Source organism: Miniopterus schreibersii (genome assembly GCF_964146895.1).
Source record: "Miniopterus schreibersii genome assembly, chromosome: 2".
In the NCBI taxonomy this organism is placed as follows: domain Eukaryota; kingdom Metazoa; phylum Chordata; class Mammalia; order Chiroptera; family Miniopteridae; genus Miniopterus; species Miniopterus schreibersii.
Genome location: NC_138102.1, coordinates 30115981 through 30142405, shown reverse-complemented (window position 1 = coordinate 30142405; position 26425 = coordinate 30115981). Strand labels below are relative to the sequence as shown.

The following is a 26425-nucleotide window of genomic DNA, read 5'->3' as shown; positions in this document are numbered from 1 at the left end:
GAGTTGTGAGGAGCACAAATGCCCTCAGACGTGATTGATCATGCCCATGGGTTGGATGCAGGCTGTGATCACACTAGGAGATGCCCAGGTACAGGAGCCCATGGCAGTTCTCAGCTGGTTCCTTCCTACCTGAGCCTCTGACGTTCACAGCCAGTCCTGCTGCCTGACCCCACCGCCTTCCCAGACTTTCATCTACCCAGCCAGCTCTTTTTTAGGGACTCAATCAAAAATCACTCTTTCCTCTCACTGAACCTCAGGCTGCATTCCTTTCTTTGGTTGCATGATGCCGCTTTGTATACGTCTCCACCAAAGCCCTTCGACCCTTTTCAACACTTATTTTTCTATCACTCTTTGAGCTACTTGAGGGCAATGACTGCTTCGATCATCACAGCCATGCCCACAGCCTCACATGTTCCCTGACAATAGCTCCATAAAAGTGTGTTGCATGAAAGATAGATACTAATGGAGATTTAACAAAAAGCAGAACTTCCATTATAAAGAATGAGATGCACTGACGAAAACGTGTTTATGGTGTGGTGGATGCTGAGGTATACATCTCAGATCCCTCCTTTGAAAACAAAGGCATTTGCTCCCCGGCTGCTGGCAGTGTGGCCTGCTGAGAGCTCATGCTCAGTGCTTCCCAGTGTATTTGTTTCCCAGGATGGCTAACATTTGTTATGATAACAAACATTTAAAACAGAAAATAACAGAAATGTATTCTCTCATGGTTCTGGAGGGCAGGGATCCAAAATCAAGGTGTTGGCAAGGCTGTGCTCCCTCTGAGGCTTAGGGGAGAATCCTTCCATGCCTCTTCCAGCATCTGGTAGCTCCTGGCATTTCTTGGTTTGTGACTACAACACTCCAATCTCTGCTTCCATCTCCACGTGGGCTTCACCTCTTCTTTCCGTGTCTTCTATACATTTTCCGTCTTTTATTTTGATCCTTGAAGGCTAACTGCACATTACCATTGAACTCTGGAACGTACGTTATCTATTACAATTAATTATAATTTTAAAAAAACCTCCACGAGGTAATCAAGAGAAGGGGTAAATAAGGCTCATGAGCGTTTAGTTATCTGCCCGAGTTCACAAAAGAGCAAATGTCAGACCTGGAATTTGAACATGGCCCCATTAATTATAGAGACCAATAACATGTGCTATCTCCAGCTTTGCCTAGTAACTCAGATATTAAACAAAAAAGCAAATAGAATGTGAAGGCTAGTCAGCTGAGTTATTAAAGGTGATCAGAATAATTATTTTCTAAATATGATCTTTCTTGTATATGAGACTCTGAACTCCAAGGTGAACTGGTATTTACCAGATCTATAATAAAAATATGATCATGATACCTAATCAGCACTGTTAATTTTTTTAATCATCATGACACAACTTTCAGAGGTAAATACTATTTAATACCCTTCCTATATTATAGGTGAAGAGGCAGAAGCACAGAGTCATTAAGTAACTTGTCTAACGTCACAGAGCTAGTACCTGGTGCTTCCTGGATTTTAGCCCAGAGCTTGTCTCCTGAGAACTGCACTATATATATTTTTTCTTATCCATGTAATTTCAAGCAGATATAAATCATATGATTAAAGAAAAAAATTCAAAAATATTCAATGAAAGTTGACATACAAATTCTTTAGTATAAATCAATTAAAAAAATTTTTTTAATTCTCACTGGAGAATATTTTTTCCATTACTTTTCAGAGAGAGTGGAAGGGAGAGAGAGAGAGAGAAACATTGATGTGAGAGAGACATATTGATCAGTTTCCTCCCACACACACCCTGACCAGGGCTGGGGATCGAGCCTACAACTGACGTATGTGCCCTTGGCTGGAATCGAACCCTGAACCCTTCAGTCCACAGGCTGATGCTCTAACCACTGAGCAAAACCAGCAAGGGGAGCACAAATCAATTTTGATTTTATTATTTCATTATTATCTAGATTTGTAGAAACTATTTATTAGGTGAATCATAAGTGTACCTTTCAGCCTTCCTGGTAATATTGATAAGAGTCCTAGAAATATAAGACTTAAGTTACCAACTCAGGATTAATGTTATGTTTACCATCCAGCAAACCCACAGACTTTAGGGAATCTTGATCAGAAATATTCCCCAAGAGACCCTCCCAGAAATCTGGGAAGCAGCTGATGAATGGATGATCTTACAAAGGATACATACAGAGGCTTATGAAAGGCAATGTTCCTGACCAGCATGTTGGGTGACACCAAGACACTGTGCTAAGTCAAGTCCATCTCTTTTCAATATATAGTTTAACCATTGTCACCCAAGTCCATTTGATTAATGACCTTGTCTTTGCTTCTCATGGCACTGGACCTCTCCCTAGACCTGGATATCTTACCATCTAAACCCAAACACCACAGCCACAGCATATCCATCCATTAATGTGTCGTCTCAGTTTTCATGACCACACACAAAAGTTTCACAGGTGTATGCCTTGACCTTCAAATGATTTTTCTCAATTGAAACATTCCTCCACACAAAGTGATTTGTGTGTATTGAAGGTTAGGACAGGCCTTCAGTTATCCCCCAAGTATATAAAAGCAAATTAGAAATAATAGGAAGCTAAATCTACACAGTTATCCATTTATACACAATTCCCATTCTTAACTAAGGCTTCCAAACTTATGTTGACCACTTACCAAGACTCAATTATCCCACTTGCTGAGTGTTAATTACTCCTGTGGCTCTGATTGACATGGTGAAGATTCAGATTTAAAAGAGAGTATGCTAGAGTCAGAGCAATAAACAATTCCAACTGCTTTCATTTTTTTTTCTAATCAATGGAATATTTATTGCCTTTTCTATTCACACATCCACCTACATACCCACCCCCTCACATATATTTGGTGACCTTTAAGATGAACACCCAAACTGCTATGGACTGAATGTTTTCATCCTCTCAAAATTCATAAGTGGAAGTCCTCGCCCCCAAAGGTGATGGTATTAGCAGGTGGGAACTTTGGAAGGTGCTTAAGTCATGAGGCTGGAGCCCTCCTGAGGGGATTAGTGCCCTTATAAAAGAGGTTCCAGAGAGCTCCTTTCCCTTCCAGCATGTGAGGACACAATGAGAAGTCTGTGACCTTGAAGAGAAAGCTCTCACCTGCCCCTACTGATCCTCATCTTGGACTTCCAGCCTCCATTATTTTGAGAAATTAATTTCTGTTACTTATAAGCCACTCAGTCAGTGGTATTTTGTTATAGCAGCCTGAGCAGACTAAGACATGAACTGTCCTTAGGAAGTGATACAATATATATGTTAAAGTTGTGATGCAAGAATTCAGAAATGGTCCAGATCAATGCCCCCTGAAGTATTCAAACAGACTTTACGCAGAACTTGAGTTTGTCCTTCAAGAATGAGTAGGATTTGCATGACCAATAGAAGGAGCCATGGGCTACTTAGGTGTGAAGCAGCATGAGTGCAGATGGGAGCGTGCTTTATAGGGTGAAGAATGAGACTTAACTCAAAAACAGAGAAAGCTTTAATCTGGGGATTTACATCACTCAGGTGGGTTTGTGAATCTGGGGGCAAGTTATCAAAGGGCTGAGATTTTTACGTCAGATAAACACAGAAATGTTTAAGCTCAGAATTAAAGAATGACTTTATGAAAGAGTACTTTCAGTAGATTTTGTCTGGATCAATCACATACCAGACACTTTAGGCAAGGAGATTACTTTGAAAACTATTGAAACAAAGGAGCAAATAGGGGTGAGAGAATGTAGGAAATACTGTGGAATAACAAATTTTAAGGAAGGGATCAGACAGAAGGATGAATCTGATGGATCCCAATATACGAAGTTTCCAGATCAGGAATATTACCAACAGAAAGGAAGAAGCATAGGAAAGGAAGCTGGATTGGTTGCAAGGTCACTGTGAATTCAGCTTTGTACATATTCATCTTGATATCCACATTGTAATGTCCTCTAGGATCTTAAATATTGGTAGCAAAGTTATAGATATCATGACATTTTGAAAAGGACAGTACAAGTTAGCTGGGAATATATGAGGTAGGCTCCGAAATCTTGCAAGGAAGCAAAGAAGGACGTTCCTTTATCTAACAAAGTTTCATTAGTTTCCTATCATGTGAGAATCATGGTACTGGGGATTGGGGAACACAAATTCTTCCTCTTATATTGATCACAAGAAGAAATGACACCCATTCTAAGAGTTCTAACAATGTGGTGAGCACTTTTACAATAAGTTCTAGAAGGAGGAGAGAGAAGGGAGCGCCTGTGGTGCCCGTATGAGTGCGGATGAGATAGGAGGTTTGAGGGAAAGTCTCAGAGTGGAGGCAATCATGAGTTGGGTTTCAGTAGTTCTAGGACACATTTTGAGATGAGAGGATGACTGGTGCAAAGACTAAAGCAAAGAAACAGCTTCTTGATTTTACAAATCACCCTCAAATTGCCTGTAGCATTTGACAAATTAATTCACAAAAATTAGTGACTACGTCATGGGGAGGCAAAGCTAAGTATCAGGCAGGGGTTAATACTCTATACAAAGAATTTTAGATTTTAATTTGTAGGCGATGAGGAAGCATGGAAAACTCTCTTACCCGGGAGTAATTTGATCATTTTGAGGTCTAGAATGAACAGCGAGGTGTTGCAACGAATGATGAACTGGGTGGGGTATATTACTACCTCCAATAGGCCTTCACCTCAGAGGCAGTATTTCATAATTTTCCACTTATTTCCTGATGTCTCCTAGCTCAGGTTTTAACTTTTCCTGACATTCTTTCCTGAGATTTTATATTACTATGTCACTTTTGTTTTATAGAAGCAAATTCATAATCTAGTTTTTTGGTTTTACAGTTTGTTTGTTTTGGGCGTGTGTGTGGTTATATATTTTGGTCATATTTTTTTACCTGGCTGTGTATGTTTTTCTGATGAGTGTTTGTTTCATTTTTTTCTTAGAGTTGTGCAGTCCTATACTATCTCCTCCTCTTCCTTCTTCTCATATTTCATCTTTGGATCTGGTGAGTTCCAAGCCAGCAGGAATCCTCCTTATGAAAGAAGATTGTATGTGTGATCTGATGACTTAAACCTTTCCATCTCTCCCCCCAACAGAGGCAGGAGCTAGAGGGCTGCCCCTGGCACCCAGACTCTCTGGTGCACCCCACCTCGGCTACTCACTGCTTCCTAGAAGCACGGCCTGCACCTATGCTCTGCACTCAGCTTCCTGCCTTGCTCTTCTGTACAACCAAACGGATCTAGGGCAGTTCCTACCACCAGCCCCTTCCCATCGCTCTGATCGGGGTGTGGATGCCGCAGATCCTTGGGGAACTAGTGTTCTGACTGTCTGAAGTCCGCAGCTATGGGCACCCTCTCTCTCTGTCTTCCAGCCTGTCTATTATGACCTTCGCAGTATTTGGCAGCCTTTTCTCATATATTATTGATTTTCCGGGTGTTGCTATTTCTTATAAAAATGGAATGTACATTTATTTTTGTAATTCTCTTAGTTGCTTTTGGGTGACTAGGACAGGACAAGAAGGAAATACTGTCTTGTCATTTGTCTTGCAAATTGGAAGTCAAATTAGGCCTTAAATCAATTAATTAACAAGGCAATGTCACACATTAAGCAATAAGGATGAATTAGACATTCTTTCCCTTTTTAATAATTTCCCAGCTTATTAATGTGCCCAAGGAATACAGATGTGAATAGAAAGCTAACTCAATAATAGGCAACAAATGATGGCTACCCAAGGTGACAATAAATTATGGGAATGTGGACAAGGGAAAAACCACTGGGGGCTGCAGTGGTCATGCCTGGAAGTGACTTTCCATTTCCTGCTTGTCTGTCCTGGAGAAGGCTGCCAGAAGCCGGGGCGAGCCAAACCCTCCCCTCCCTTTGCTCGCTGCTCTCCCAACCGAGGCATCCCCTGCAGATGGTGAAAGAGAATCCCCCTTCGAGAAAAAAGAATAAAGCATCAGGTTGTCACGAAGTGTTTCCCAAACAAGGCCTGGTCCTACAAATCACCTGGGAAGGTTATTACAACTCTCCGGAAAAGACCTGGGATCTGTATTTTTCACAGTAATTTGGATAATCAGGCACTTCTGGAAACCCCTTGTGTAGTGGATAGAGCATGACTCTGGATGGTGGAAGACCTGTGTTTTATTTCTGGCTTTGCCACTAACTAGGTGTAGAATTTGGATAAGTTTCAATGTATCTGAGTCTGAACTTTTCTTGTCTATAAAAGGAGGGAACTGACTTGATGTCTAAACTCTCTTCCAACTTTAATATTCCACGGTTCTCTAAGATATACAAAGTGTTTATAAAACTCTCTAACTCCTTTATAAAATGGGAAGGGAAAGCAAAGGGGGGTTAGGGGCAGGGGACCAATGAGGGAAATATGAGGGTGTTTCCCTTGTACACAAAAGGGTTGGAATGAAGTCTTTTCTGCTACTATGTCTGAACTAAGAACTTCTAGGAGCAAAACGTAAGTTGGACAGGGATTCGGTAAGATTTCAGTTTTAGATGAAAGAATTGGCCCAAAAGACGATGCACCTATGTTAGACCTGATTTGCATTCATTATTTTGTGATGAGCTATGCATTCATAGAATATTAATTTTCCCAAATAAAATCCTAAAGCACCACAAAGGTGTTTTCCCCTTTCCTTGAGTATGTAAAGATATTGACTTCTACCTAAGTGAAGCTCTAAGTTTTTCCTCAGATTCTTATTAGTAAAAATGGTCTTTTTTTTTTTCTTTTTTCTTTTACTTTAGGAGTTTGATTGGCAGGTCCCTACTAAGAAGGCAAAATGAATTTCAAAGACAGATCTAAGAAAAACTGGGGGTTTTTTCCTGGTCTCTCTGGACTTTTGTTGCTCCAGGTGTTACAGGAAAAACACATTTCTCCACCGGTCTAGTCCTTAATAATAGTATTATTAAGGTCCCCAAGCACATCTGATATTGCTCTTCTCGGGTGCAGGGAGTGCCATTCATTTATTGATGCAGTAGCCACAAAGGGATCGCATTTTGCTTTGTTTGAAGGACCTGAGTGCCCTTATTATTTTTGTTTGTAGAGACACCAGCATGCACTTGAAAGCGGGGGAGGGCAGGGAGATGTGCTGAAGAAAACAGCCCAAAGCCTGGCTACTGGTTGCCTTTTTTATCCCCTTGAAAAGCCTCTGGGTTGATTAATTTGTGGTGGGGATGCTACTTCTCCCTGTTCTCCACTCGGGACTCTGAAGTCTGGCCTGTGTGCACCACTGACATCCAGCGGCACACTGAAGGCGGGTGATTATGATGTGGATACTGGTTGGTTTGTTCAGCCACAAACTCCTTGGAAGTGCAGCTGACTTGCAATTTCCAACGGCCTCAGGGGACTAGAACAGCACGTATAAAATATCCCGCTTTATTGAATTGTTTCAAAGATCTCCTGGATCAGAAGCAGACTAATCCTGAAAGCAGGAGGCCAGCTGAAGGTGGGTGAGACTGGCTACGGACATTGGCGAGGACCAGGATGCTAACTTGTCTTAAGAGCTGAAGGTGAGAGGCTGGAGAAGGCCTGGCTGCTCAGCCTCCACAGTATAATTACAGATGTTTAAACAACTCAGGTCAGGACAGACTTGGAAATTACACTTCTGGAAAACTCAACCTTTGGCAAGTGCAATGACCTTACATAAATTTGAGCCCTGAGGAGCATAAGCAACCACTGTTATTAAGTCGATTGCACTGTATCACAAAGAGAACGCGTCGTGCAACCCTGGATCTTTTTTCCCCCCTCACAGCAATGGATAGCAAGCTGTGAACCAAACTCATCTCAGGGAGAAAACATGGGTGCATGAGAAAACCACTGAGACCGACATTGGATATACAAAGAGAAATCTTCATGAGTTATACAATGACGCAGAGGGAGACTGTATCATAGAGCAGAGAGATGACTGGGGTTACCTAGCATAAGAGGAACTACATTCAGCATTGTTCAGATGGGCTTGGTCACCTTCACGATCCCTTTTACAATCCACTGGTGAGAATGAAGGCCCTTGCAGGAGGGCCTGGCTTTGGGAGCAGGGCCTTCGGCAGTCTTGACGTTCGGCCTCTTGCTGGCCCCAATGCCCCAAGGCTTGCAGGCTTCCCCACTGCAGCTCCCCTTCCTCAGGGTCCATGGCTGCACAGCCGCTTTGGATCGCTTCTTTGTGATTCTTTGTGTAGACTGTTTCCATGGCTCCTAACTCTTCCTCCTGGATGCTTTCTTCTGTCTCCCCTTTGTTCCCAGCCCATCAGCATGGGCAGCCCTGACCCCGGCACGTTGGGGCTCTGCTTGCCAGGAAGTTTGGACAAGCAGACTCTATACAAGTCAGCAGCAAAATGAGGAGGGATATGTATTAATAGCACTGCTTTTCACAAAAGTTGCAAACTCAGAGCTTCAATTAAAAGTGCAAAACCACAGTAGATTTTACTTCTCCCACTGTCACCACTATTGTGTAGCCTTCATCAGACCTCCACAGGTTTTTGTTGTTGTTGTGTTTTGTTTTGTTTTTATTTCATGCTCATAAACTTAACTCTGCAATCCCGCTAGACTTGGAAGGGGTAAGGAAAATATGGAACCCAATGAACTGTGGCAAGACCACTAAGATTATAGAACATTCCAAGCAGATGAGGGTGAAGGGGTGCTCTCCTGAGCTACAGAGGAATGGTCTGGTAGTTAAGATAAAACACAAGTAAGATTTATTAGAGTTGTCCACAGTCAGCAATGGTGATCTTCTTGCTGATCTTGTCATTCCCGAATGCAAAGCACTCCATGGCTACCACAACATCCATGCTGTCTTTCACCTGGCCGAACACCACACGCTTGGCTTGCCATCCAGCCACTCAGGTTTGGCAGTGCAGATGAAAAGCCTGGAACTATTGTGTTGGGTCCAGCATTTGCCATGGACGAGATGCCAGGACCCATATGCTTCAGGATGGATTCTCATCATCAAAATCTCCCATAGATGGACTTATTGCCTATGACATTATGGCTTGTGAAGTCACCACCCTGGCACATAAATCCCAGAATAATTTCCAAGGAGACACAGCCCAGGGGTTCAAAGTGATGGTGATATCCAAGGACACGGCGGGGTTCACCATGACTGGGCACAGGTGGCTCCCGGGTGGTGGCCTCTGCAAGGCTAGACCTTCACAGGTTTATCAGAAAAAGTTTAAGAGAGTGGAAAAGGTTCAGGGTCAGGTGGACCTGGGTTCGAATCATAGCTCTACCCCTTACTAGCTAGCTATTCTGGCAAATCTTAAAACATCTCTGGGCCCACCCAGTGTTTCATCAGTTGATGGTAAGGGTTGGGTGTAGCATGCTAATAATAACATGATTTGGGGGGAGTTTGTTAGGACAATTGTGCTTGGTACATTGTGGGCTCTCAAAAATGTAATTTTTCATTAATTCAGTCCTCAAATATTTGTGCACCTACCATGTGCCAGGAACTGTCGTTCTAGTCACCAAAGTTACAAGAGTGAAGTAAAAGGTTTCCTCTCTGACACCTTATTTTCCCAGGCACCTGCCCCATCTGCTTTGTTGACACGGAAGCAGGAATTGTAATGCTGTCATTTCTCTACGAATCCCTTCTGCCTTTAAATTTTGGCAATACCTGATGTAGTAAGCTGTGCGCTGAAGGAAAGCCTCCCTCCACATACTTCAGCGGCTCCTAATCCAGTTTTGCAGAACACTGGGGGGGAGTCTCTCTCTCCCTCTCTGTCTCAGTCTCTGTGTCTCTCTCTTTTTCTAATTACCTTTCTTTTACACACACACACACACACACACACACACACACACACACACACACACACACACAGTTTCTCTCTCAGTCTCTCTCTCTCACACACACACACACTCACACGTTCACACCACCTCCCTACTGACTGAGTCAAATTCATGCTCCCAGTGGAGCTTAAACCCTTCCGCAGCCTCTCATGAAATCCCTACATGCATTCGCTACCACAGCTGTTAAACAGATTTCCCCAGCCAAGCCCCAGTCTTAACTTCCATACACTCAGCTGAGGACTCTACTCTTTGGGTTTCTGGTAAAATTTCTCACCAAATCCTCCAGGGTTTCAGTTTAATCAAGATTCTATATAGACTCCTGTGTTTCTAAAATCTATGATTATACACATTCCATCTGTTATAAAATTTCAAAACTCATCTTTGGTTGTATCTCTACCTCAGGGTTTCTCAGTATCTCTCTCCATTTCCTTCTCCTTGGTGCCCTGGAAAGGAGCAAGACTCCTCTTGCTTGTCCAGGTGCATCCTTCTGGCCAAGGTCTCCAGTCCAGCCTCCCTGCCGCCTTTGGGCTGCCACATCATTACCTTTCCCATCCCCTCCTGTTCCTTCAGTCTCTCTCCCTTCCCTCTTTGTCTACCTTTTCATCTTTGACTTAAACAGTATCGTAAGACTTATTATTTTTACCCTGCAACACTAATATACTCCCATCCTAAATTTTTCTTTAACTACATACCCAAACTTCTTGAAATATACTTTCAAGCAAATATATTTTATTATTTCATATGTAATTAGTAAATATATATGTGTGTGTATATATATAAGTAAGTACATAGGATAACTAATATATTTTATTAGGCAAATAGCAAAATATTTTACTAACATTCATTTTGTTAACATTTTCCTCTTAATATTTGTTTTCTATGTTCACCGTTTCAATAAAATATTTTTACCCCAAACTATCAAGATCTGACTGTAAAGTCCAATGGCATTTTGTAGGTTTTTCTCCCACTGACCTTATCCACACATGACCATTGATCAATTGTGAATGCAAACCTTGTCATCTCCCTGGGATGATTCCATCACATTTTTGTCAAATCAAAGGATTGGCAAACTTTTTCTGTAACAGACTAGATAGAAATGTTTTCACTGTTGAGCACCACATGGCTACTGTTCCAACTACTCAACTCTGCCCTTGTAGCAGGAAAGCAGTGGAAGACCATTCGTAAAGAAATTGGCACGGCAGTCCTCGCATAAAACTTTGTTTACGAAAAACAGGCACTAGCCTGCAGGATGTTTTTTGTAGACCCCTGGTCTAAGGTAATTCTAGCTTTTTCCTAGGAACACTGCTGCCACATCTACTTTACCATCTGTGGCAGACCAAACAAAAACACTCCCAAAGATCAAAGATCAAAGATCGTGTGTGTGTGTGTGTGTGTGTGTGTGTGTGTGTGTGTGTGTGGTGTCAGAAAGAGAGAGGTTTTTTTTTGCAGCTGTGATTAAAGAGCTTGAGATGGGGAGATTATTCTGAATTATGCAGGTAGATCCCAAATGCAGTCACATTTATCCTTATAAGAGCAAGGCAAAGGGCGATTTGATGACACGTGTAGAGAGAAGAGGAGAAGGCAATGTGATCAGGAGTTAGAAATAGGAGTTACGTGGCTGTAAAACAAAGAGTGCCAGCAGCCACCTGAAACAAGGAGCTGGCAGCAGATTCTGCTCTAGAGCCTCCGAAAGGGAGAGTAGCTCAGCTTGCTCCTGATGTTATCCCTGAAAGATTCATTTTGAACTTCTGGCCTCCAGAACTGTTGCAGAATAAAATTCTGTTCTTAGAAGGCACTAAATTTGTGGTAATCTGTTACAACATCCCTAAAAACAAGCACACAATTGCTACTGGTTGACCATTACCTCACTTTCAAAACATATTTCTCCTTTGAGGCTCCTGCCCTTAGGTTATACCTTTGTGCACCTTTTATTTTTATTTCTAATGACCAAATTCTTGAACATACCCTCAAATCATTGTGGACTTCAGCTCCTGATTCATATTTTTTCACCTTGAATCCATTAATTGTCCCATCACTTGAAAACCGATGAAGTGATCCAGTCTAATGCCTAGCGTTCAAGTTCCTTGGCCAACTTGATTCCAACACATTTGTTTGTGTTGTTCTGTATCTAGATCGTCTTTTCTTCTTTTGGTTGTCAGATTATCTTTAATAGAAACATTCTCCTTTGTAGTTCTTAACTAGCCGGGCATTCCACTGCACCACTGTTGATGTCGTCTATGATGTCATGAGGGTGGCAACCATCAACATTGCAGCCCACAGACTGGGCAGTCCCTAGGATCTCTTTAATGGTTCCAGAGAGTTCTCTAGCTAAAGATAGGTGCCACATCTGTCGGGCAGTGTTGACAATCTCATCAAATGTGATATTTCCAGTGTTTTTTTGCCTTCTGTCTCCTGGCAGTTCTGAGGGCTTTGATGATCAGGCCAGAGCAGGAGGCACTACCTCAATCTGGGCCTGTGTGTTCTGAATGGTCAGTTTCACTGTAATCCCCAGACCCTTCCAATGACTGGTTGCTTTGGTGATGTCATTACCAACCTTTTTTGGAGACAGGCCCAGAGGGCCGATCTTGGGGGCCAGGGCAGACGTGGCACCCACTTCCCTGCCGGTGCACCTTAGGTGTACGACTTTGATCTCGTTGGGGCCAAACCTCGGCGGCATGGTGGAGGCGGCTGGTGTCGAATGAACCCGGATTCAGGACGACCAAAGAAAGTTGCACCTGAGCCGCCGCCGAGCTGAAAGCCCGAAAGAACCTTCTTTTCTTCTTTAATGTAGGCATTGCCACTTGTATTTTAGGTTTTTGTCTATTTTTTTGTTGGTGGTGTTGTTTTTTGTGCCACAACACACAGCAGAGTCCACTGATGCAGTTCACAGCCACTACAAATGTCCTCTTCTTTTGCACGTGTTTAGCCATAATGTCATGTTTCTTTCCTTTTTATGTTTTTACACTTTTTCATTTTGGATCCGAGTATAGAATTTCACATTGGGGCCTAGACAATGACGTGCACTGCTGCATTCATGGTTTTCAATCTGTCCTTTTTAAAAAATGTATCTTCATTGTTGAAAGTATTACAGATGTCCCCTTTTCCCCAGTGCCCCCCTCCGCCCACTCCCGGCCCCTCCCCAGGCCTCCACCTCACTATTGTCTGTGTCCCTGGGCTATGCATATATGCATATAAACTCTTTGGTTAATCTGTTCCGTCCCTCCCTTCCCTCTGAGATTTGTCAGTCTGTTGCATGCTTCCTTGTCTCTGGATCTGTTTCGTTCGTCAGTTTATTTGGTTCCTTAGATTCCATTAATGTGTCATTTTACTTGCTCCCCTCCCTTGTCTAGTCAACCACGCCCTCCTTTCTTGTGCACAATCATTCCATGTGGTTTGGCCATGATTCGACTTCTCTCTCATTTTCTTCTTCTACCGCAGAGGTGGCCTCCGCTCTCTGGCTGGCCAACCAAAGTGTCCAGTGGCTCCATCCTCAGTGATAAGACAGACTCTGGCTGAAATCAGGCCAGTCAATGCCCTTACACAGGATTTTTGCTGGAGCTATGAAGAGAACCACTTCGTTCTCTGGCACTGTGGATAGTGAAGGTAATGCTCGACTCGGACAGCAGGAGAGCAAGCAAACTGGCTGACGGGGAGAGAAAGGCAATCCCAGTAATATGTTTCTACCCCCATGGGTTACTCTGGACCTTCCAATTTACATAAGCTAATAAGTTTCTTAAGTTTTTTCCCTTTTAGATTGAATTTCTATAACTTACAATAGAATGGTATCTAAATAAACATCATCTAAATTTGCTTTTTAAATATTTCATCATCCAGAGCTCACCAGGCAAAGAGTAGGAAAGGAACTAGAAAACAAATAACAGTCACAAGGGCACACAGGTCGTTGTATGTGGCTAAACCTTCATGGGGTGTACTGGTCAGTACAAGAGCGGAGTCAGGAGATAAGGCGTGCGAGTGACTTTTGTCCTAATGAGGAGTTTGCATTTATGTCTACATGGAAGGCATTGGCATGCAAGTAACTATGATTTTGGGGAACGTTATTTAGAGTAACCAGTGTTAAATCAGCAAACATTTTCAGCAGAAAGAGCAAATATGCTCAAAACAGGGATTGCTATAAATGTTATCATGCAAGAACATCCAAATACTAACACAAGAAGTAGGATACAATGGGAAAACTGTTTCATCCATATATGGGACTTCACAAGTGATATGATAAAAGGGAATCTTTTTTTTTTTGCATAAAAATTTCATTGCTCAATATAATTTTAAGGAGATCCTAACTTCTTTTCCTTAAAAAGAAGTGGTCTGCAAGACACAAAAGTGCTCATCATCCCAGCTGGCGTGACTCAGTGTTTGAGCATTGACCTAGGATCCAGGAGATCGGGGTTCAATTCCTGGTCAGGGCACATGCCCGGGTTGTGGGCTCCATCCCCAGTCAGGGGCGTGCAGGAGGCAGCAGATCAATGACTCTCTCATCATTGATGTTTCTATCTCTCTCTCTCCCTCTCCCTTCCTCTCTCTGAAATCAATAAAAGATACATTTTTAAAAAATGCTCATCAGATAGGGCAAAAAAATAGCTCTTCAGCTTTCCACAAGAAACATCACTTAGGACAAGAGCAATTGGTTAGGCTGCATCATTGAAGAATTGTCATTTTATTGGCTGCAATTACCCTTTGTTGCTTACAATACACCATATTGGAAGGTACTTAGTGTCTATCACATTCCATCGATGTGTCCTAGTAAGAGTATAAAGAAAATTATCTAAATGATGAATTATTTTTCTAAATGCTTATGTATAATTATTTTAATAATCCACTTTGAGATTTGATATTTAGCTCACTTATCTATAGTTGATGGGTTTCCCTTCTCTCCCTGCTTTCTCCAGTATCCATAGCTCCTCAAAGATTATAACAGTAATGCAGAAATTTTATTTTTACTTAGAATTATATGGTATATATATTCAGAATTATATATATAAGTTATATATAGATTATTCATAGTGTATACCGTAATTATATATTTATTATAATTATATACATAATTTTATATATTATATAAAGTTTAATATTTAATTATATATTTATATTATGCTTAGGTATAATTTATATGAAATTATATATATATAATAGTATATATTTATTTGGAGTACCTGGATACTGCCTTACAATGTCCTCATCTACCTGAGGGTTTGGTTTCCTCTCATGAATATTTGTCCTGCCTTTTTCATTGTGAAAATTAGTCTCATTGAGGGAGTCACACAGGATTTGAGATACTTGTTTTCCTCAGTTCTTATTACTAATGCATGCCCCAAGACTAGAACCTTATTTTCTATTTTTCCAAATATAGTCAGTTGAGTTTACCACATAGATAGTCTTAAAATTGCTTGCTGCAACAGTCCTTTATTTGTTCAATTTTATATACCAGTGTTTCCCAAAGTATAAGACACTAGATCTGCAAGTAGTTACTAAGGTACCATGTGACAAGATGTTTCCTGCATTAGAATTTTTTTGCCACCGTATTACACTTTGACTCAAATTAAAGTGAAATGTTTCCAAACCTAGCTTACTATTCATATCTCACTCATCACTTTCCCTTACAATATATTAGTTTTCTCCAATTTTTGTAAACTGTATGAATTATATTATTTCTCATTATAACATAGAAACAAAACACCTTTCTATATGCTCAAAAGGCACATATAGATGGTTCCTATTTCACATCCTGTTACATTGTTATATATATAATTTTTTAGCAAGTACAATAATTTTAAATGAGGTAGCAGAATATAAGCACCAGTGGATTACGAAATTAAAATAATGTTGTCTTTATTAAATTGCACACTTTCAAAACTGCATGTGAGCACAAAGACATTTAGTGATAAGTCCTAAATGAAATTGCCAGGCCACTCTTCAGGCTCCAGGGGAGAATGCATTTGGCAAATGTTGGGAGTGAGAAGAACCCTGAACTGAAAGTCACCTTTGATGCGGCTCCCGGCATGAGGCTGTCAGGTCAGGAGGCTGCATGTCGTGCAGCCATTAGTGGGCCTGATGCCGATTTGGTATTTTCCTCCCAGTTAGGTTTGCTTTAGTAGAACAGTGAGAAATGTCTCCCAAGTAAATTAAATGATTTTATAAATTAAAATCTCTTGCAAAAATAGCTCAATATATTTAATTTTATTTTTTAATTGAGCATTTAGAGGGGAAATTTAACTCTTAGCAAATTGGAATGTGGAAAAGAAAAACTGCAATAGTTCATTATTTATCTGCTGATGATCCCAACTTGCTTGTGAATTCCTACTGGACAGTGAGGGGAAAGCATTTAAATCATGAATTAAGTGAACAGTTTCTGGATTTTGAATTAGCTTCATCTTGGTTAACTCAGACTCTTTTGTTTAAATGCACAGATTTTACTTTTTAGTGTTTTTTTTTTTTAATTATTATTATTATTATTTTAGTGTTTGTACAAGGTCCTTCTCCCAAACAGTGTTTGGATAGAGACAAACTGTGTCCTTAAGGTAACAAAATGAGCCTCAGGTCCTGGCACAAGTTCTTATGTTCTCCTCTGCATCCTTACCACATGGAATATTTTCTATGCCACACCTGGACTGTCCCCTGCCCTGCCTGGTCATTGATAACCCTGCTGCCCCATGCTGGTCAGTCTCTTCCTCTCGGCATTGACCATCATCAGCATGTTCAATACTCGTCTCCCCAGTTAGTCTCTTTCTCTTACTGGTGTTTATTGTTTGTGGATCTCTGCTAAGCCCTCCAGCTGGCCTCCCGCTTGTACACTCCACCTTTTGATTTCTGGGGGCGGTTTCACCCCTGATGATGGAAACTTTCTTACAGCCCCTCTGGCTCTTGACTCAGTTATTTTCGATGTTTCCCATTGAAAATGCTCAGTAACACCTAGGCCCTAGTGGGATGCTACCTTCTTGCTCTCATGTTGGTGCAGAGACTTGCTCCTTGTGGGTGCAGTGACATCAGGTACAACAGTCTCCTCTCAGAGACTTCCCAAAATGGGAAGCAGGGCAAGAGACTTTGTGCATTCAGCACCCTTCTCAACATACCTGGGGTGTTTCTATCTCCCTCCCTCCAGGTTAAACCTGCGTGAGGCCTCTGCATAGGGCTTCTTGCTTTCTTTTTCTATTTCCCCCACTCTTTCTCCTTCCTGTCCCCACACATCATGTCCCCTTTCTTTTTTATCCCATGTACTGCCTTGATTCCTGGGACACTAGGTTTCAGAGTTTAGTCTTAATGACCCAGAAAAATTAATTTATACAGACAATCAAAATGCACTGTTTTCATATTCCCAAGATTGCAGTGTGAAACTGTGTGTTTCAGTGGCCTCTGTGCTCATCACCCAGAGTGTAAGTGCCTCGAGTCATTCCTTGGATTCATTGTTTGAGAATGTCTGGGCCGTCGTTTCGTAAGGTGACCTGTTCTTCGCACACCCTTCCGGAGTTCATCCCACTTCTCTGTCTTACTTTTCACTTTTCCAGGCAAGCCCTTGCCCATTTTGGACTCACATCTGTCGTGTGATAATGAGAGACACAATAAAAACCTGGGCTCTGAAAGAAGGTTTCCTCTATCAAACTCTTACTAATTGTGGGAACTAAGGCAAATTATTTAATGTCTCTGTGCCTCAGTTTTCTTCTCTTTAATCACGGGTGTAATAATAGTTGTTGTGACAATGAAATGAAATAATACATATAACGTGCTCAGGACAGGATGTGGCCTGCGATTAATGCTCTGTACATTGTAGCTGTTATTATGATAGAATTAAAGAATCTCAGGTGTAAAAGGTGCTCCATCCAAACTTGCAGTGTTTGAAATCTCTCCTAACCTTTCTGGTGAATATTTATACAACTTCTTGAATGCCTCGAGTGAAAGGAGTCTCAAAACCTTTGCAGGTAATTCATGCTATCATCTCAAAGTTCCAGATACTGTAATGCTCACCTTTATCGTAAGTCAATATCCTTCCTCCTGAAATATCTATTCATTATTTCTAGAAAAGTTTCTTGGGGCCATTTAAATAAGCCTAATTTCTCTTCTATCAGAACCTTTTCAATATTTGAAGATAGCCAGGATGCCCGTTTCTCTTTCATTTTATATCTTCTAATGAGCTAACCAGTTGCATAACTCCAACTGGTCCCTCTATGTTATGGTTTAAGTCCCCTGACCATCTGGCCATGGAAAGTCATATAAGCTGTCATTGCTCTAACAAGATCCCATTATCCTGACAACAAGTGGATTAGGAACATCTATGCTATTCAAGATCAGAAAATAAGACCATTCTCTTTTAGCTCTTTGGAAATCATAGTCCACAACCAAGAATGGTAGTTCTCTCTTTATCTAACCTCGTGCAGGAATGAGGTGTCCTACAGTTAAGAATTTTCCAAATATCAATATTAACCCTTTAAGTGCCAACATTTTGGGGAGAGTGGAGATAACCATTCATTTTGCAAGTGTGATCTGAATACTTCCCAAATTCTACAATGTTATGGTAGGTGCTGTCAGTGCACACAAAGTTACAGATTACATACGCTTTACTGCCTGATAATATAAGTATATAAAAGTCAGAGGTAATAATACATGCATACAAGTCATCATAAAACTTGGCAGTAGTGATCCATGTCAGTGGGAACAACTCAGGGAATGTACCACGTGTTTAGAGTAGAGGCAAACCACCTCAGACAGAAGTGATCAGGGGAGACTTCATGGTCACAGGAGAAGACAGACTGGCCCTTCAAAATGGCTGGAGTCTTAACAGATCGAAATGTGAAGTATAACATTATAGAAGAAATGGCATTGAAGTGGTAGATAATGGGGGGTGTACAAGAAATGAGAGAGCATAAAGTCAAATCAGCAACCAGTGGGACAGCATGCTAGCACTGAGTGACAAATATGAAAGTGCACTTGTTATGACTCAGGTCTTGTGCTGTGGATGCAGTGCCGAGTATGAGCAACGTGGTTTCACGCCTGTTGGTGCTTATAGACTATTGAGACAGAGAAGACAGCAAATGTTGCACAAGTAAATAAATTAGTTATAAATCTTATAGTACAGTAAAGGAAAAATACAAGCTATTGTGAGAATGTATAACAGCAAGTCCTGTGAAATCAGGGAAAGCTTCCTGAGGCTGCCATTTAATTTAAGAAGCCATGGAAGTGAGCTGAGTGATATAGGAAGGTGGAAATGAAGGAACTTTGCAAACACGGGGAATGTCAAGGACAATGGCACTGAGGCAGAATGAAGTGTGTCTTACTGGAGGAGCTTGGAGTGGTTGGAGTTCAGAGAGGGAAGAGGAGACCTGCAGGAGGTGGGCTGGTGGAGATCAGATTTTGGATATTACTCCTAGCAGCAAGAGTTGACATGTTTCTCCAGCAGACACTGTCGGAATCAGATTTGCATTTTAAAACATGTTGTATTGGCAGTAAATTGGAGGGACATGATAAATTTACCATCAGAAAAGATGAGCTTGCCTAGGAGATGAGTGTTGCACAGAGAAAAGGTAGCCCAACACTGAACCCTTGAAAACGCCAGTGTTTAAAAGTCAGAGGGTGGAATAAGAACCCATTAAACAGATCCTGAAAGACAGACAACCACGGAGAACCATGAATTTCGTCAACAAGGTCAAGAGATCAGTTTGGTATCTCCTTCCAACTCAAATACCATCTTCCTAACAAAGACTTCAGATCACAGAGTTAAAAGTCACCTCTTCATCTTCTAAATTTCTCACAATATTTCCTTTTCCTTCTTAAGGATCTTATCACTTGATACCCTGAAATACAGTTGCTTTACAAAACTGTCATTTCTGTAGACTCCAAGCTCCTAATATCAGAATCTATTTCTTATCCATCTTTGAGTCACCAAAGCACCTAACTGGGAGATTTGCACATAATGAGTACTCAGCTTTTATTGAATAAAAGGATGATCTAATTTTTGTAACAGGATGATAAATTATACAGTTATGAACAAGAAACACTGCTGAGGAGAGAGAGAGACCACCCACCAGGTACAGAAGTACTGCAGTGGGCTTATGAGAAACAAAGATTAATGGCAGTAGAAATAAGAGCAAGAGATAAATTTGAGAGGCTTTAAAAGACAAATTAATAGAATTAGGTGATCTCATTCCATAATGTGGTTTAAATACTTTTATATATTAAGGACTCTCTTATTTACATATCGAGGCTTTGCCTTTCTTTTGAGCTCCAAATTCATTTGTTCAACTGTCTACTTGGCATCTCCACAGGGTTCTCCCATCCTCAATTCCACCCTTCCTCTCATCTTCCCCATATCCTTTAATGACATCACAACCATGAATTGCTCAGAAATAATATTTGATTCATGACTTTCTCTAATCTCATCCTCTATTACCTGGCCCCCTATAGAGCCCATAAGCAAGTCTGGCTCTGCATTAAAATTATATTCTAAATCTGACTTTTCTCATCGTCTCCCACCCCAGCCATTCTTGTCTTGTCATCTTTCATCTAGAATAACACAGAAGGCTCCTGAGTGCCTTTTCTCTTTTCCTTCTGTAGTCCGTTTTTGAAACAGCAGCCAGTGATGTTTTACAAGTCAGATATAGCATTCTACTGCTTGAAAGCCCCCAATGCTTGCCATTGCACATGGAATAAAACCCCAAATCCTCTCTTGGCTGCTGCCTACCTCCCTGACTTCATCTGGTCTCTCCAGCATCCCCCTCTCCAGCTAGTCCTTCTCGACTGGGGTTCTGTGAGAGAATTAGCCATAGTGCCTTAAACATACATGTGCATGACTTTCCTCCTGTGAAACTGGAATGGTACCAAACTTGAGAGAACTGAGAAAGTTCTCACTCAGATCATTTCTTATAGGGCTTAACTCTCTTGGCAATTCTGGTTGAGAAACCTTTCTAGAAAGAAGTGTAGATGTAGAAATAGTCTTGTTGTCACTTGAACACTAACACCTGCCTCTAGGCCTTTGTACATGCTCTTTCCTTTGCCAGGATTTTAGCTTCCCTAGAAGCTCAAAAGACTTCCGTCAATTCCCAAAGCAGCTTTCCAGAACCACCCTTTATAAGGTAGCTCCATCTCCCCAGCTTCCTCTACCTCATTGTGCTATTACTTTCTCCTTGTCATCTCTTATTCTATGATATATGTATTTTTGTTTCCTTAACCAGAAGATTTCTAAAATCATAGCACAAATCAGATACCGACAAATGCAGATTTTTACATTTCTCTTTAACATGATCATGAGCTTTAATTTGCATGTATAGGAGGTAAGTCAAATTCAAGGAAATATAGTCAACTATAGTTTAAAGCCATCAATTATGGGAAGGTTTTGTTTATTTTTTAAAAATATCTTTATTGATTTCAGAGAGAGGAAGGGAGAGGGAAAGAAAGAGTTGAAACATCAGTGATGAGAGAGCCATCATTGATCAGCTGCCTCCTACCTGCCCCGGACTGGGGATCAAGCCGCAACTGGGGCATGTGCCCTGACAGGGAATCAAACAGTGATCTCCTGGGTCCTAGGTCGGTGCTCAACCACTGAGCTACACCCAGCCAGAAGCCATCAATTATGACTTTGACATAAATGTTCAGTCTTTCCTGTTGCTGCCATTCCCTTTTCTGCATTCTTTCTTTTGAGATGTCATCTGGGCTCACATATTTATGGCACCCGTGGAAAGGCCTCCCACCAGCTCCCTTTGCTGAGGGGTTCTGCTGTGCTTGGTCTTTGAGTTTTGCATTCACATTAGCTGCAGTTACCTATTGTCTCTGTTGCAACCTGTGGTCTGAGCACATTTTTTAAAAATCTACTTTGAATTCATAATTTGCCTCTTCCAATTTACCTTTCTTCTCTGCTCTGTCCATGTCCTTTCTTTCTTAGGATGCCCTAATGCTATGTTGGTGATGAAACTGCCTGAGATGTATGTAGCATCATCAACCATGTTTGTGAATGGTCTGAACAGTGTGCATGATCCTTGGACCTCTTGTATCAGTCAGGATAAGCTAGGCTATGTTGTGGTAACAAACAATTCCCAAAGAAGTACTGGTTTGTTTCTTGCTCTTGTAACATATTCTTCAAGAGTCTGCGGGACCTTTGCTCCACATCCCTCCTGGACCTAACAAATGTCATCTTGAATATGAAACGTGGAATTTCCTTTCACATTTTACTGGCCAAAACAAATCAAATGGCCATACCTAACCTCTAGGATAAGGCAAATGTAATAGCACTCCAGGCCCAGAAGGAGAATAAGGAATATTTGGGGAAGTGCGAATTACTAAAGACTTCCATCTTGCTTGACATGGTTACTCCACAGCAGTGGGTCTTCAGCTACAGTGTGCATCAGAGCCACCAGGAGGGCTTACTAAGCAGATTGCTGATCCTTGCCCCCAGGTTTCTAACTCAGTAGATCTGAGGTAGGGTCCCAAATCTGCAGGTGAAGGTGATGATGTTTGTAGGGTGACCACTCTTGGAGAGAGCTGCTACTTTAGGGCTCAGAAGCTCTGCTTGGTCATGAGGCTTCTCCAAGAAGCTGTAGCCTCCTGAAACTACATGTTGGGAAATAAAGCATACATCCCTACATTCCCTTAAAGAAATCTGGGGTTTCCCTTAGACATCCTGCTACCTTTGTGTTTTCCACCAAAGGCTAATGCTCTAGTCATAAAGCACTGGTCCCTTTTCTAAATCCAGGCCCTAGACCTTAGTCACACCCAATCTTCATTTCAATACTTTTTTTAAAAATAAATAACAGTTAGTTTCCATTATACAAAGTACATATGCAAAGGTTTGATTCCCTTTGCTCTTGATCTTTAAAGAGGTTTAGATAGCAACTAACATCTCTTTCAACCCTTTATATGGTCATACTATGATTCTTATGTGAAAGTTTTATGGAAATTAACAACTGTTAAAAAACTATGCTATATTTGAATGGAAAACCACAATTTATTACTGCAAAGTACATATAATTCAAGTTAGATCAAGAAGTAAGTATTCCATAAGGAACTTGCTTTAATAAATTAAAAAAGTGATGTTTGAAGTGTATTTTGTGAAATTTAAACATTAGCCCTGTCATTTGTAATGTGGAGAAAGATTTTGCTAAGGCAATAATTTAGCTTGTTTCAAATGTTTACAAATGCCACATGATTGGAGTACACATCAGTAAAGTTAAGCATGTTGAATATATTTGAGTTTGGTTGCAGAGGCACAATTTTTATGATGGTAGTTCTATTTCAACAGAATAAGTTCCCACCCAAATGATTCATTAGACCCTGAAATGCCAGGCTATTTCTGCAACATTCGGTGAAGCCAGCTATTTTTAAATAGATGTTATCACCTCTCCTCTCAGTCCACAGAACATACTTGCCTCCACCCAGGCTGGCAGGGAGGTTTAGGAGATGAAAGGGTGCAAATTACCCTCATCGTGATAGCGTTTTCTGCTCCACCAGAGCGTTTTCGTTCACCTGTCCTTCACCAGTAAGATACAATGTTCTTTATTTTTATAATGGCTTTTGCTTCTCATTATAAAAATAATATATATTCATCTTGGACAGGTTACAAAACACAAGAAGGAAAGAGAAAAGCTACCTTTATTTTATACATGAGCGATACTACTAATATATCTACTTTATTCTTTTATTTTTCATGAGCTTATACACGTTTTTAATTAAAAATGATAATTTATATAGTTATGTAGTCTACTTTCTTTAAGACCAATATATCACAAACTTTTCTTAAACCCACTAAATATTATTCTACACAATATTAATAATCACTGCATTGTATTCTATTTTAATTAACATTTAATCTTAACAAAAGAAACAATGAACTGGAGCTTTCTTATTTAAGTCACTCATTGGGAAAGAACTTTCTGGATAATTCATGATTTATAGCACAGGATATCTAATAAATTATGGTCATATTGGAATTTTAAATACTTTATCTATTGTTAGTCTATAATATCCACCAAATTATTTGATAGTACTGACTTCCTATGCAGAAAGTAGCTGTAAAAAGTGGCTGCAATAATTGAATTTGGATTCCAGTCCCTGAGATTTATAGAAAGTTTAAGTAAGCCTAAGTGCCATATCCCTTTCTCAGTATTTGCATCCTTAAAATCTTTGCAGTACTATGGGATAAAAGGAATCTCACAAAGCACCTAGTTCACCCTAATCTGTTCACTTTCATCCATATATATTAATTTGAAGCATCACTGAACATGAATCTCCACAGATTGTCACTGATTTTTTAATATCTTTAAAGAAGATTCTACAGTCACCTTTGCTAGTTCCTGTGTTTAATAATTTCTATTGTCCATGATGAGTTCATTGTTTCTCCCATATAACTTACATCCCTTCTGCTGCATTTCAGCTACATTTCCCCTCTCATCTTAACACAGAGGAAGAACAGCTGGTCACTAATTCTCTCTTTCAAAAATGCTTCCCAACTTGTTGATGAGTATAACTTGCAGAGTAGACTAGACATCCAGTTGGGCTTCCATGCATTCCAGCTGAGATGACTGTCAACACGTCCAACACATGATACTTTAGGTATCAGTATCATTTCCATTTAATATTTATTTTCTCCCATTGGGTGTATGGTCCTCTAAACAAAGTGTTTACTGTGAAAGTGATCTTTAGATTCAGTGAGACCAGTGTCACTTAACATGGTACTTAAGTCTTAATTGTAGTGTATTTGACACCACTGAAAGTGATAAAATGAAAAACCATTTAGAAGTGACTACTTCCCCGTCTGTGTTTACTCAGCCAGTGAGGACTAATTGTTGTTTTGACAGCCTGCAGCTTCCACTTCATTGGCTAATTCTGTGGTCATTTGAAAAGTTAATGATAGCTGTTGCCATGATGCCACTGTTTCTCTTTCCATGTTTTAGATAAAATGGGTACCTTAACTTGATGTTTTGGGGATGGCTTAACCTTACTGAAAAGAATTGTTTTTTGGATGTTTTGCTTGTGAGGTTTTATGCCTCCTGGAGGGGAGTCCTCTGTCAGGGACACATGCAGGGGTATTCCCCCAACACTCACAATACTAGTAGTTACCATACTGAAGTAAATAGAGCACACTCACATTTCCATTCTTGTCATCTCACTACAGTTCTTCATTTCTGCTATCTTGGTATTGAATTTAGAATGACTTTTATAAGTTTAGAAAATAATTATTTGTTCTTAATTTGCAAACTGAGTTTTTCATCTATTATTTTGTCTCTCCCTTCCCATTTAAGGTGTAATTAATTAATAAATAACTGACATTATAGAGTCTATGTGCCAGGCACAGTTACAAGTGTTTACAAAGAAAACCTCAGTTAAGGAGGAGACAAGATGGCGGCGTAGGTCACAGCTGCGCCCGCCGCCTCCCCAACCACATCAAAATTACAACTAAACACAGAACCACCGTCACTCAGAGCCTCCTGAGATCCGGCTGCACAGAAGCCCCACAGCCAGGGAGCTGAAGCAGCACCGAGACGGTAGGAGGGGCCCAGACGCGGGCGGATCGGGGCTGAATCATGGAGACGTGGCCGCGGGCCCACACCCAGTGCCCCAGTTGAAACCCGGGAGGACATCTCGGTGGTGGTGGGTTCCCAGAGGAGTGAGAGGTCCCAGCCCCACAGCAGGCCCCCCAGCCCAGGGATCCAGGGCAGGAAAGACACGTTCCCACAACTCCGGGCTGTGAAACCAGCGGGGACTGTCCCTGAGGGTCGCGGAGGGTGAGGGAGCCCCAGCAGCTCCTCTAAAGGGCCCGGCACGGACTCACTCGGACGCTCCCTCTGAGCCCAGCGCCAGGCAGCAGCCGGAAAGGACCCGGGACACTCGGGGAGGAACTAACCTGCCTGAGATCCGGGCGAGAGCTGGAGGGGCGGCTTCCTCCCAGGAAGAAGGGCTGGCAGAGGCCGTTGCTCCTGTGGCGAGTCCTCCCCGCACACAGCCGGCAGGCAGGCGCCATGTTTGAATCGCCAGCACCTGACTCACCTTTGGCCCCGCCCCGTGATTCCCGGAGGCCCCGCCCCTCCCCACCTGCAGCTCATCCAGGCCATTTCCAGGGGCTTTTCTGTGCAAGTGGTCTCTCAAGCCTTATGCTTAGGATTTTCTTAAAATCTCTCAAACAAGCAGCAGCGGGCCCCATACGGCTTGATAAGTGGCCCCAGGCCTGGCACTAGCAGCAGCCTGCATTGGCTCACAGCTTGGCCTCTCCTGGACACCTCCAAGCCCAGCACAAGTAGCAGCCAACTACAGTTTGCTGTGTAGCTCATGCTGGGTGGCCCTGGGCAAGGCACTGGCAGAGGCTGACTTTGCACCTCCCCGGAGGCCCCAGAAACAGTGCACCTGGTGGTCAGATTGGACCACGCTGGATTACAACCCTACCACACCCACGAGTGACACACTCAAGGGGCGCACTTGGTGAACACCAAAGCCCCACTGAAGTAAATCCTGCTCCATAGGGGTGTCTCCAGCACAGCAGCTCTCTGGCTGTACTTGCAGCTGGTCCTCACAGCTGATTGGTCTGGGGGTCAGATCCTCCCAGTGATACCAATAGCAACCAAGGCTCAACTACAACAGGACAGTGCACGCAACCCACACAGGGGAGCACCTAGAAGGCCCAGCTCAGGTGACTGAGGAGGCTGAGCCACTGGACCT

At 41.6% G+C, this 26425-nt stretch overlaps 2 pseudogenes across 2 annotated transcripts; both read right to left on the bottom strand.

The window, feature by feature from the left end:
* Positions 1-8697: 8697 nt before the first annotated feature.
* LOC308553240 (peptidyl-prolyl cis-trans isomerase A pseudogene) lies at positions 8698-9013 on the bottom strand (annotated as a pseudogene). Its single transcript has one exon. The product of its transcript is annotated as a peptidyl-prolyl cis-trans isomerase A pseudogene (transcript).
* Positions 9014-11973: 2960 nt separating this feature from the next.
* LOC308553388 (large ribosomal subunit protein uL11 pseudogene) lies at positions 11974-12515 on the bottom strand (annotated as a pseudogene). Its single transcript has one exon. The product of its transcript is annotated as a large ribosomal subunit protein uL11 pseudogene (transcript).
* Positions 12516-26425: the final 13910 nt, after the last annotated feature.